Source organism: Vipera ursinii (assembly GCF_947247035.1).
Source record: "Vipera ursinii genome assembly, chromosome: 3".
In the NCBI taxonomy this organism is placed as follows: domain Eukaryota; kingdom Metazoa; phylum Chordata; class Lepidosauria; order Squamata; family Viperidae; genus Vipera; species Vipera ursinii.
The window spans coordinates 186,271,125-186,283,782 of NC_139516.1; positions in this window are offsets into that span (position 1 = coordinate 186,271,125).

A 12,658-nucleotide genomic window follows, 5' to 3' on the forward strand; every position below is an offset into this window, starting at 1 on the left:
ACCTCTGTTGGGACTTTTCACAACAGACAAACAAACCCCCCACAAACTATCTCCAAGAATGTTGAGATGGTCTATTTTCCTATCTGCATACAATTTTAAATTAATTCACAAACCGGGCAAGGAAATGGGCCATGCTGATGGCCTCAGCAGACTACCACTGCCACTAATGGATCCAGATCCGGCTTCTGCTGCTAGAATATTGTCCATACAGGACATACCTGAGTTCCCCATCCATGCAGGGGACATTGCTGCTGAAACTGCCACAGATAAAATACTTAGTAGACTATTGTCATGGGTATACACGGGCTGGTTGGAAAAAAGTCCAGGCTCAGAATTTCAGAGCTATTTTGTCAGGAGACATGAGTTATCTGCCCATAAAGGGTGCATTTGATGGGGGAACAGAGTAATAATTCCCACTTCCCTAAGAGACAGGGTTTTACAATCATTACATGAAGGCCATCCAGGCATTGTCAGAATGAAAGCTTTAGCTAGAAGCTACCTCTGGTGGCCTGGCCTTGATAAGGACATTGAGGCTCAAGTCCATGGTTGTTATACATGCCAGCAATCTAGGCCTGAAATGCCACAGGCTCCAGTTCACAGGTGGGAGGAAACGCACACTCCCTGGTCTAGGGTTCACATAGACTATGCTGGGCCCTTTCAGGGACAGCTCTTCCTTATAGTAGTGGCTAGCTACTCCAAATGGCTGGAAGTAATTCCAGTTCCTAACATGACTACTGCTAGGACCATCCAGGTGCTGAGAAAACTCTTTGCCACACATGGGTTGCCAGATGTCTTAGTTTCAGACAATGGGACCCAATTCACTGCTGCTGAATTTCAGGCCTTCCTTAGAGCTAATCTCATCAGACATGCAACATCTGCGCCTTTTCATCCATCTTCTAATGGTCAAGCTGAACGCATGGTGAGGACAATGAAGGAGGCACTCAAGCGCATTGTCACAGGTGACTGGCATCACAGATTGGTAGATTTTTTACTCTGCCAGCATTCTACGCCCTGCACTGCCACAGGCAAAAGTCCTGCAGAACTACATTGGAGGAGGCGTTTGATCACTAAACTGGACAGGTTGCATCCAGATAGAGTGGCAGCAGAAGCCTCTCGGCCAAAACCCCCGAGGGGGCTGCACATGGGCGATTGGGTTTGGGCCAGGAACTATGGTCATGGGAATCTGTGGGTTCCTGGTCAAATTACCAAGGCATCCGGACCCCTATCTTATGAAGTGGGGTTGGAGGGAGGGTGAGTTGTCAGACGACACATTGATCAGCTCAGGAAATGGTTTCCAGAATGGCCACTAAGCGAGGACTGCATCATAAGTCCCTCCCAAGGTCCTCAAACCTGCGGCCAAGCCAGCCCTCACATGGACTACCAGGACTTTTCCTTCTTAATTGAGGCAGAACTGGAGGGAGAACTGGGGAGCCCTGGAGTGCAACATGGGTCCCCTAAAGGAGCAAGCCAACCGAACTTCAGCAACTGCTGTGCCTACTCTGCCGAACAGTATGACTCTGGGGTGGGCAAACCTGGAGAGGCCAGCCAGAGTGCATCGAATCTCCTTGACTCAGGAGCACAAAGGGACACAAGTCTACCCAGCCCACTGGGTAAGCTGGTAGACCACAAAGTGATGGGAACTCCGAGACATTCCTCTAGGGCACACAAGCCTCCTTCATATCTTGCAGATTACATTGTAAATTAAAGAGCTATATATTGTTGTAAATCCTGTTGCCACTAGACTACAGAAACTAGTGCTATGATGTAACTGTCTAAAACTGCCATTTTGGTAGCCTATTCATTCAGACGTTGTTTAATAACATTGTAGTCTACATTATTATTATTATTATTATTATTATTATTATTATTATTATTATTATTATTATTATTATTATTACTTTTACTTTAGTGTGTTTGGATATTGAGTCTTGACAATTGTTGAGACTAATTGGTGTTAATTATTTATTTATTTTAATCCCATTTATATCCCGCCCTTCTCCGAATACCCAGGGCGGCTTACAATTTAAGCACAAACCAATGTGCTTAGCAATAGCCTTCATTCTATGTATATGCCTGCTTATTAGGGCTTTCACACACCCCTAAGCGGCATTATTACAAAGTCAGCTTATTATGATCTGTTCTAAGAGGGGAGGGGTGTTATGTACTGGGCTCTTGAGGGAATACTACGTGGGTTGCTGGAGCAGCTAACAGCTCTCCAGCAACCCAGACTACAAGTCTCCTGTGCTGCAATTGGCTATCTCCAGGTGGCAATGGTTGATTCAAACCTATTGGCTGCTGCCTAGGGGCTAGACTATATATTGCGGCTTGTTGCAGCCATTCCCCCGGTACAGTCACTGCACGAAATAAACGATGAGTTACCCTGTACTCCATACCGCGTCTTCATTCCTGCGCCAAAGAACCCGCTATTTAACACTATGATCATCCAGATCTTTAGAGTTGTCATAATAATTAATTTTGCCTAGTTTTTAAGACAAGGTGGGTCTATAACTGGCTGGCTAACCACCTTAATTGAACCAGCATTAATGCCTCTACACTGAGTCGGAAAGCAATAATCAGCAGTGTTCTGTAGTGATCTAGTTTGAGAAGTGTTATTCAACATCTGTATTAATGACTGGGATGATGGGACTGATGGACTGCTTATCGGATTTGCAGATGAACAAATTTGGAGGTCTGGACAACATCCAAGAAGACAGAATGAGATTACAGTCTAATCTGGACATCTTGGAAGACTGGAAAAAGAACAAGATGTCCTTAAACGGAAAGAAACATACTGGATTACATTTGCTGAGGAAAAAATGTAGGACATAATGTAAGATGAGGGATTCACAGCTTGGAAACACTACTTTTGAGAAGGAGCTAGGTGTAATCATTAAAAACAAACAACATAAGTCAGGAGCATGAAATGGCTGCTAGAATGACTAAAACAACTGCATTATAAGGAACAATGCATCAAAGACATGTGAAATCATTGTTTTTCTTTACTCATCTCTGATGATACCACACCTTGGGTTAAAAAGCTAGATATACATTAGAATAATAATAAGTCAGCCAATAAAAATATTTGATGAAATACCATATTCAGAAGCAAATTCCATGTTAGAACTTGATAAATTTTAAGGGCGCACATGGTATTCCAAATATGGAATAAAAAAACACAGGTGATAACTGCAAGAAAGGATTTTCAGTTGTATGGTACTACTTTTTTCTTGAACTGTGTATAGCTGCCCACTTCAAAATGTAAGGGTCAGCAGCTACCCAAAGAACTTGAGGTTCCAAGAGGGCAAATCAGGAGACTCAAGCAGAGGCTTCAAGTCAAACACAACCTTATTTGGCCAAGTGAAGTTGCTGGGTGGAACACTGAAACACTGGCAGCTGCATTCAGAAGTGCCACACAGTGGTCAATTAGGCACTTCTATTTATACACAGATAACAACCAATTCCAAGGTGACACTTGTTGACACACAGAATATTAATCAATCATCTTTCATTACTTTCCCGCTTTTCCCCCTGTCTCTGGGTCTGTGTATATGATCTTCCTGCCTTCACAAAATGGCGTCCCTAATGCAAGCGCAGTGTACAGAAGCAAAGTAGTGGTCATTAGGCTAATAACAAGAATAGCCTTTTGTACAATCCCTATAAAAATAAACCTATGTTTCTTTTTCACTTCATATTATTTTAAAATCTGGTACTCCTGGTTTTGAAAAAGATGTACATGAATGGTCATTTTATTCCATCTGTTAATGCTAGATTTTCCAGTAGCATGGTGAACCTGGAGTAGAGGAAGGTTACAAAGCCCTAGATTTTCCTCATTGATTTCTATAGAATCTGACTCATCAATTTTTCTGCAGGACAACAATCATAACAAGTAAAGATATTATTTCATTACAGTATAAAGTAGTCCTATGATATTTGCTGAACTTTAAGATCCATTTAGCACAAATCCACATGGCTTCCTTTTTCAGATGTGATAGTGGCCCACAGACCATTTCTGCAGGACCTATTCTCAAGTCATTGCCCCATCTCATCATCTTCTCAATTTTAATGGAAATTCCCACTAAATGTCTGTAAGAGATTTAACTGCTTTTTAAAGGAGGGTTTCCTGTTTGGATGTATCTGAAATTAGCTTCTCTTTGCTCTTAATTACCTCTAAGGAGCACAAGAGGAGTAATTTCCCAGCATTTATTTCAGAGAATTGTATGGATTAGGAAAAGAAGCTTAAATTAAAATAACAAGAGGGAAAAGAATGATGGCTTAGAAAATCAAATGTCATGGGAAAATATATTAACAGAAGAAAGCTCCTTCAAATATAAACAAAACAAGGACTGAAGAAGCCAAATAGTTGTCCAGTCTGGAATTATAACAAAGAGCGAGTAAGTATTAGCAAAATTACACAGAAGATTTAATATAGTCTGCAGATAAACAGGATTTTGAAGAATTGCGTCACAAAGGACTCTAGTTTTTTAAATAGGTGGTTAAAAGCATTAAAAAGTCATGAAGGGTGCTCATACTTGTAAAGGAAGAAGAGAAAGACAGCAAAATATTTATAGAAGAGGAAAACAAATCCCAGAATTCAGAAGTAAAGCAAATGCTGCATGAATAGTCAAGAATTGGTGGGACAAGTGTTATATTTTTGGTTCCAGAAGCCTTACCCCGTCCCCCGATATGATGCAATATGGTCTATGCTAACTTACGCATTTACTGCTAAGCTTGTAAGCCGCCCTGAGTCTTTGGAGAAGGGCGGGATATAAATGGAATTAAAATAAAAAAAAATTCTTTAAAAATATATATTCATTAAAGCTTTTAAACTCTAGGGGCCACATGTAAGAACTACAACAATAATAAAAGCTGCTAAAACAACTGAATCATATTCTTTTTTTAGTAATGGTTTCAAGTTTATTTATTTATTTTTTATTCATTCATTCATTCATAAACTTAGATTCTTCTACAACTTCTGCTAGCTGGTATTGCCAAGCAGAAGAAATGAGTAATAAGTAGCCATATGTAATCTCTCAAAATATTTAAAATAATCATTGTAAATAAAATAATTTATTTATATTCCAGATTTCCAATAAAATGAAATCCTTTGTATCTTCAATTTTAGATAATTCCGTAACATCATATATCTACAGTTTTCAAGGCTGGAGGAAAAAAATCTGTTTACTTCTCCTTTAAACTTGCCAAGATTTCAAAAAACCATGTACTTACTCTTTAATTGGGCCCAAACGAAACATATTCAGAAAAGTTTCCATTCTGTAGAAAACAGGTGCTGAAATAAAAGCCCAACTGTAAAGCTGAAAGTCTGATAAATTTATACCACCATCCTCATAATGCAACCTCAGTTTGGCCAAAGATATTTGAGGAGCTCTATCTTGCTATATAAATATTCTCAATAATATATATCTGTATAAAATATCTACCTCCCATAGACACAGTGGAAATCTTAACTATCTACCGTTTCTATCTACTGAAATTGTAACTCTACATTTGGACGTCTTTAATTCAACATACTGTGGTATATTTCAAGAAAATATAATTGCAAGTATTTTATAGAGTCTGTACAAACTATAAAACTTAAATTTCATCTATAATCTACAGAGTATTGGTGGATGTTCAGATGAAGCATGTAGGGTAATATTTTGTTTAATATCAACTCTGCAGTGATGCAAAATATAAGCACCATGAACATAGAGTATAGAACATGTTCTATTGAAGGGACTTCAGAGGTCTTCTAGTCCAATTCCCTGCTCAGGCAGGAGACCCTATATCATTTCAGACAAATGGTTGTCCAGTTTCTTTTTGAATGTCTTCAGTGATGGAGCACCCACAACTTCTGAAGGCAAGCTATTCCTTTGGTTAATTACTCTCACCATTAGGAAATTTCTCCTTAGTTCTAAGTTGCTTCTCTCCTTAGTTAGTTGCCATTGTTGTGAAGGATATTTGGTATTTCATTTTCTTGATTATAAAGATAGTCAATATTACTATGGTTTTGATTTATTTTTATGGGCCTACTACTAATATGTTTGAAATATGTCATAGATGTTTTTCTTAATTATATTCTGCAATAATCCTAGCTGTAATCCATGATACTTAGATAAAAATATCTTAAAAAAGAAAAACTTCTTATAATTGGTAATTACCCTATGCTTATATTTCTGAATTTAATTTAATAGTTATTTTTTAAACCCAAAATAAGGAAACTACATATATTTCCTATCTACCTCAAAACCATTTTATACAAAATTATTATAATTATTTAGCTTGTTTTGGTGGGTCAAATTCTAGACTCATCAGCTGGTCCAGACGTCACCCTAGGTTTGTATGTAGCTTTAGGGGGGGGGGGAATCTGTCATAACTTTGGACATCTGCTAAGTAACCAGTCATATCTTGAGGACTTCTTAAACTGTATTAATCTAGTGACATACTACCTAACTGGATTAGAACTGGCTCCTCCTGTACGCTGGGAAATCCGAAGGCAAAGGATATATTCTGATTTATTTAATCATATGCTAATGATCTGCTATGGCTCCATAATTTCAGAATACAGGTACTGGCATTGCAATATATACATGAGTAAAAAGGAAAACAGAAGAGACGGCAGTCTGTTTTGTTACCATACTTTTTTTTTACCTTTTGACGTTTGAATATGTATCTTCCACCCACTTTGTGGGGAAAGTCTGTATTGGAATTGCCAATGCAAGCTGTATGGCAGAATGAAAACAGTGTTAGGGTGTAAGTCAGGAATCCCAAACTCTTGGGCCATGGACCGGCTGCACAGCTGGAGGTGAGCTGCGGGTGAGCTTCATCTGTATTTGCAGCCACTCCCTAGGGCTAGCATCACCGCCTCAGCTCCACTCCAGATAAACTCCAGTAAATTAGCATGTAAACTGTACATGCGAGGGATCTAGGTTGCATGCTCTTCCTCCTTCCCCCAGTCCATGGAAAAATGGCCTTCTATGAAACCGGTCCCTAGTGCCAAAAAGATTGGGGACCACTGGTGTAAGCCTGCCCTGTTGGAATATGATGTCATAAGGCAATTTTTAATTTTTTTGTATTATCTTTTTATCTTTATATTGTGTGGTAAGCCTTCCAGATTTGCTGTAACAGTGGGATGGGCAGTGTATGGACTAAATAAATAAATTTAATTATTTAAATTAAATTATTAAAAAATTGTTTAATAAATAAATAAAAATAGAGAAAAAGGTGGTGGTTGGATTATGGTACTGTGATACTGCTTGTGCCCTTTTCCTTTACAAGTGCCACAGCCATAAAATTTCACACCATACAAACGGATCAGTACCTTGTTATCATAGTTTGCCTATGAGAATAAAAGGAATTCTGTGTGAAAGAGAGGTTGCGGAAGGCTGGGAAAGGAAAGAAAGGGAAAGCAGTTGAATTCATAAATTATTTTCTAAAAGACAACTCAGCCCAGGAGGGAACAATCTGGGGAAATGAATCATGAGGTATTCAATGAGCCTCTGCCTTAAATCTGTAAATGAGCCTGGGAATTTTTTTTATTATTTAAGATTCTGAATTTGTTCCAGATGGATTAAAGAGACCTTACTGAAATCTACAGAATTCTTGCTTTATTGGGCTTGATTACTATGAGATGGCCTTAATTTTCTTGCATCCTTTATCTCATCTGTCAATGACTATATTTACCATTATATCTTAATTGCTTTGAAACCTAGTTAAAAGCAGTTAACTAGATAATAATTAATTACAGCAACAAAATATTATAATCTCTCACTAGGATCTAAAAGATTTAAAGATCTTTTGAGGGAAAACATTAATAACTACTTTGAAAATTAACAAGGCTTTTAAAACAATGAATTGATTAAATATTTTAATGCTACTCAGATGAATTGATGCAAATGTAGATTAATCAAACATTTTCAATGTTATAACTAAGAAAATGTCAGACTATTAACACAGATAATAACCTATACAGCATGAGTTAGCCATGTTGCAATAAATTGCTCTCAAAATTTAGTTTACTGTTAAGTTATTTTGCCTCAGATTGTTAGCTCTTAGGATGCTACAAGTAGTTTGTGGAATGGTAAATTCATATGCACAATTTGTTCTTTCAAAACAATTCAGATAGTTCTCTCTTTAGACCAGGAGAGGGCATGTTTGTTGAAGAAATTATGAATTAAAGAGCATTCTGTGAACTGAGTCAGAAAGAGTAGAAATGAAAGCAAGGGCTTCTACAGAACAGGAAATTAGAAATTCTCTGAAATATAAAATATGCATTTTATTTATTCTGTTATTCAGCTGATTCACTGGTTTAACTGTCATTGTTAACTATATTTTAATCTTTAGATTTTACTGTTAAATAAATAATTGCATAATTAATTGCATCTATAGAAAGGTACCAACTTTAAAGAAAAAACCCCAGTAATGTTCAAGGATAGAGCTGTCTTCTGCTAGGAGATTTCTACCACCACCTGGCTGTCCTGTCAAACCAAGACAGCTGGGCAGGAAGAAATGCAACAGTGAATGCCTTCATTGGTATTTGATGTCATCCCCTCTGCCTCTTGCTTGTTCAAGAAGGAATTTCAGAACAGGGCCCCAAAAAAGAAAGTATCTTCCCTTTATTATGAAGTGAAAAACGAGAGCTGGGAGTCTAAACTGGACATTTTACCAGATTACATATCCCAGAACACAGGTTCCACCAAAACGCCCCATTAAAATCACACAAAACTAAAGGAATCAAGGGTCTATAGATAATAAGGGTAAGATCAAAGAGATGGATGAATTTTCCTTAGAAGAGCTTTGGCTTGTCATCAGGAACAGAACAAGACAACTGGCATTTTATTTATTTACTTATTCTGCCTTTATTATTTTGTTAATACAGTCCCTGGAGGTCAGATTTGCCACAAAGGTACCTAACTAACAGTGATTGATAATTTCATTTTGTGCTCCTAAAGAATAAAAGAATCTGCATAAGACCAAAGTATAATTAGCTGCCAACTAACAAGGAATTCTGAACTTCTTTATCCAGAGCTAACCTCACCCAGTTATATGAGGCTCATTTCTAAATTAATTTGTTTAAAATTATAGAGCAAGTCCCAATTACAGAACTATGCTTATCTTGTATGAATTATTATTTTGTTGCTAATTTACTTTTAAATGTGCATTCCATCTTTCCATCAAACATGGTATTGTAAACCTTTTTGTACAATCTATAAAAATAATAAAAAGAATGCAATCTATATAACAAAATATAATAAACTATAATTTGGAATCCAGCAGTGTATTTTTTGCTTTTGCTTTGTATTAGCTTCAAATCCATTAAATAATGCATGACAAAAAATAAGCAGAGAAATAAATTAGTAAAATAGTGGCCTTTCAATTAATATATATTTTTTCTCTGTTTTAAGCTTACAGCAATGACAGCCATTAATCAAGGTACAAACAAAAGCAGTGATGACTGTAAAGAACTCACAATCTTGCATAAACCTTTGAATAGAACTTAAGAAAGGTTTTGTTCTATAATGGATGTTGGATTCTTTTTTTATTAATAAGATTTTATTAATATCTTACAACATACTCATTTATTTATTGTGTTTTTGATTGAGAAGCTGTACTATTTGCAGTGAATCTTAGGAAAACTGTATGATGCAGCAGATAGTATGGATCTGAAAATGAAATATATTGATGTTCAAGTCTGGGGACAATGGAGTAGCAATTGAAAATTATATATAAATGGTATCACATCGATGTGAAGGATGATTTTTGAGACTCTGTTTCATCCTTATGTCACAGTTACGCACAGAGGAACAGGAGTGATGTTATTTGTCCCATCAAAGGAAATTTGTGTCACTCACAAGTCTTGCCAGGTTTTTCAGCAGCAGTCTAGAAATGTCCAGAGTCTTCTGGTCACACAGATGAGCCGAACAGATACTTCTTCCAGTTTCCAAACAAGGCCTTGCAGAAGTACACAACAAAACAATGCAGCCACTTTCCTTTGCTTTTAGAAGTGGGGTCTGAAGGTTATTTAATAAAGCAGCTTTGAAGGCTGCTGTGCTAAAAGCAACATGAAAGCAAAGTACCCCCTCCAAGCTTTGCACAGCCACATTAAGTACAGAATGCTGTCAACAAAACTTTGTTTTGAAATCTACTGAGAAGATTCCAGCAGGAGTCTGCTGCTGCTGAAGAGCATATTCTCTCTGCATGTGTTTGTCTCAGCTAGAGGGGAATGATGCAAATTATATCTCACTCAAGCCTACTTGACAACTAGATCTGAAGGAATCAGCAGGTGGAGCATTTCACAGCATGGAGATAAACATTGCTTTGTTTTAATGCCTACATAGACAGCTACTGCAGAAGATATTAGCTGCTCAGCCAATTAGAAAGTTGGCAAGCCTTTTGCATGGGCCCCACAAAAAGAATATTATCCACAAAAAACCCAAACCAATGCAGCTGCTTGTAGAGCAATGTGTTGACCTAATCAAAATAATCCTGACAATAATTGTATGAATTAGCCCATAATTAACAGGGCTGAAGGAAGTCATAGGAATAGGCCTTGCATTCAGAATGAGAATGAAATCATCCCAAAAGGTCTAGCAAACAACTTGTTTCTTCCTGAGTCAAAGAGCAATCAAAGACCTCTTAGTATATGAGAAAGGATATATGAATCTGGACAGAATCTGTATATTTTCCCTCCTACAGTAAGATTCCCCTCCTACAAAATTGGCAGCCTTTCAGAGCAGAGTTGGAAATTGAAAGGGCTATGAGGAGGGATAGTATCTATAAATTACCTCCAGCAAAAAGTCAGAGCTAAAAAAAAAAGTAAGACCACATGTGGAATACTACATCCAGTTTTGTTCACCCCATTATATAAAAAAATGGTTGCAGGAATTGGGTATGGCTAGTCTAGTGAAAAGAAGGAGTAGGGGTGACACAATAGCAGTGTTCCAATATTTTGAGGGATTGCCACAGAGGAGAGGGTATAAAACTATTTTCCAAAGCACCAGAAGGCAAGACAAGAAAAATGGTTGGAAACTATTCAAGGAGAGAAGCAACCTAGAACTAAGGAGAAATTTCCTTAGTTAACCAGTGGAATGACTTGTCTTCAGCACTTGTGGGTGCTTCATTACTGGAGGTTTTTAAGAAGAGACTGGAAAGCTACTTATCTGGAATGGCATAAGATCTTCTGCTTGAGCAGAGTTTGGATTAGAAGACCTTCAAGGTCCCAACTCTGTTATTCTGTTAAAGAATCTTGTTTTATTCTCTGAAAAGAATATTACAATGCAGCAATATGCTAATAAAAAGCAGCCCAAGAGCTGTAGAATAAATAATTATCAACCAAGCATTCAAATATCTCAAACCCCTCCTCCAAGTGAGAGCTGGTTTGAAGGAATAAATAACAAATTGTTGAGGGAAATGAGAAAAATGTGCTATTGTCAGAGACTATTATTTGAATTCCCTGGATCACTTATTTGAAAGTAAAAACAGTGCAGATGCAACAGTAAATAGAATTAATCTTTTCTCTATGTGATTTCCATGCATGGAAGTTTTCTTTCCTTATTGTTCTTCATCCACAGATGAAAATAGACAAAAATGAACTTGAATTCTTACAATTTGGACAAGAATTATTTTAAAAGATCCCCAAAAATCTTCTTGAAGATTTCCAAGTATGCCATCAAGTTGCCCACAATCTCCTTATCCTGATTCACATAACCAGGTTGGCTTAATGAATCCAGTTTTCACGCTTTGCATGACATACACTGAGCCATAAAGTAACTATATTGACTCAATTTGTATAGAATGCCAAATCAACACATGGGTTGCTTGATTGCTGCTTTGTGTATTCTGTGAACCAAGCCAGTATTCTCTGTAAAACACAATTTGTAGTTAATATGTTTTGAGAGGTTACCTCATTGCAGTTTGTTGAACAAAGAGTGCAGTACAAAAACAGTAGTGGCAATTTCTTTCAGTCTTTTATTTATATGGAACAAACATTTCCATCTGATATCCTTCAGAGTGCAAATTTTAGAAGAAATTCCTATTTCATGGGATTCTAAGATTGATGGAGAGCACCTCAACTTCCATGTTTAAAAGCAGGAAGTCTTTGAAAGCCAATCGGTGAAGAAAGCCCATGGCCCATGGCCGCCTTCTAGACTGTCTAGAAATTTCTGGCTGGGCTAGACTAGAGGACTATTTCATCTGAGTTAGCAAGGAAATTTTTATACTTGTGGAAATTAACCATTTAGTATAGGGGTCTTCAAACTTGGCCCTTTTCTGACTTGTGGACTTCAACTCCCAGAATTCCTCAGCCAGACACGCTGGCTGAGGAATTCTGGGAGTTGAAGTCCACAAGTCAGAAAAGGGCCAAGTTTGAAGACCCCTGATTTAGTATATATTGGCAACCAACAGTTTATAGTTACTTCTGCCTTACAGTGATGTTTCATTTATCCTTTTCATTTATTGGGTTTTTTTTCGTGCTGGGGTTCAAGTCTGTGCAAACAAGGGTTCAGCTGATGGATGCCCAAGGATAAAAGTACTTACTGTATGGCACTCTGCACATGCTCCAACTTCGGTTTCACCCAGCTGCCAACGGAAGGGAAGCAGCGTTCATTCAAGGCCGCGCTTGGCGGCGAGCCCAGCCGAAAGGCAGGTGAGGGCGGCGCCACGG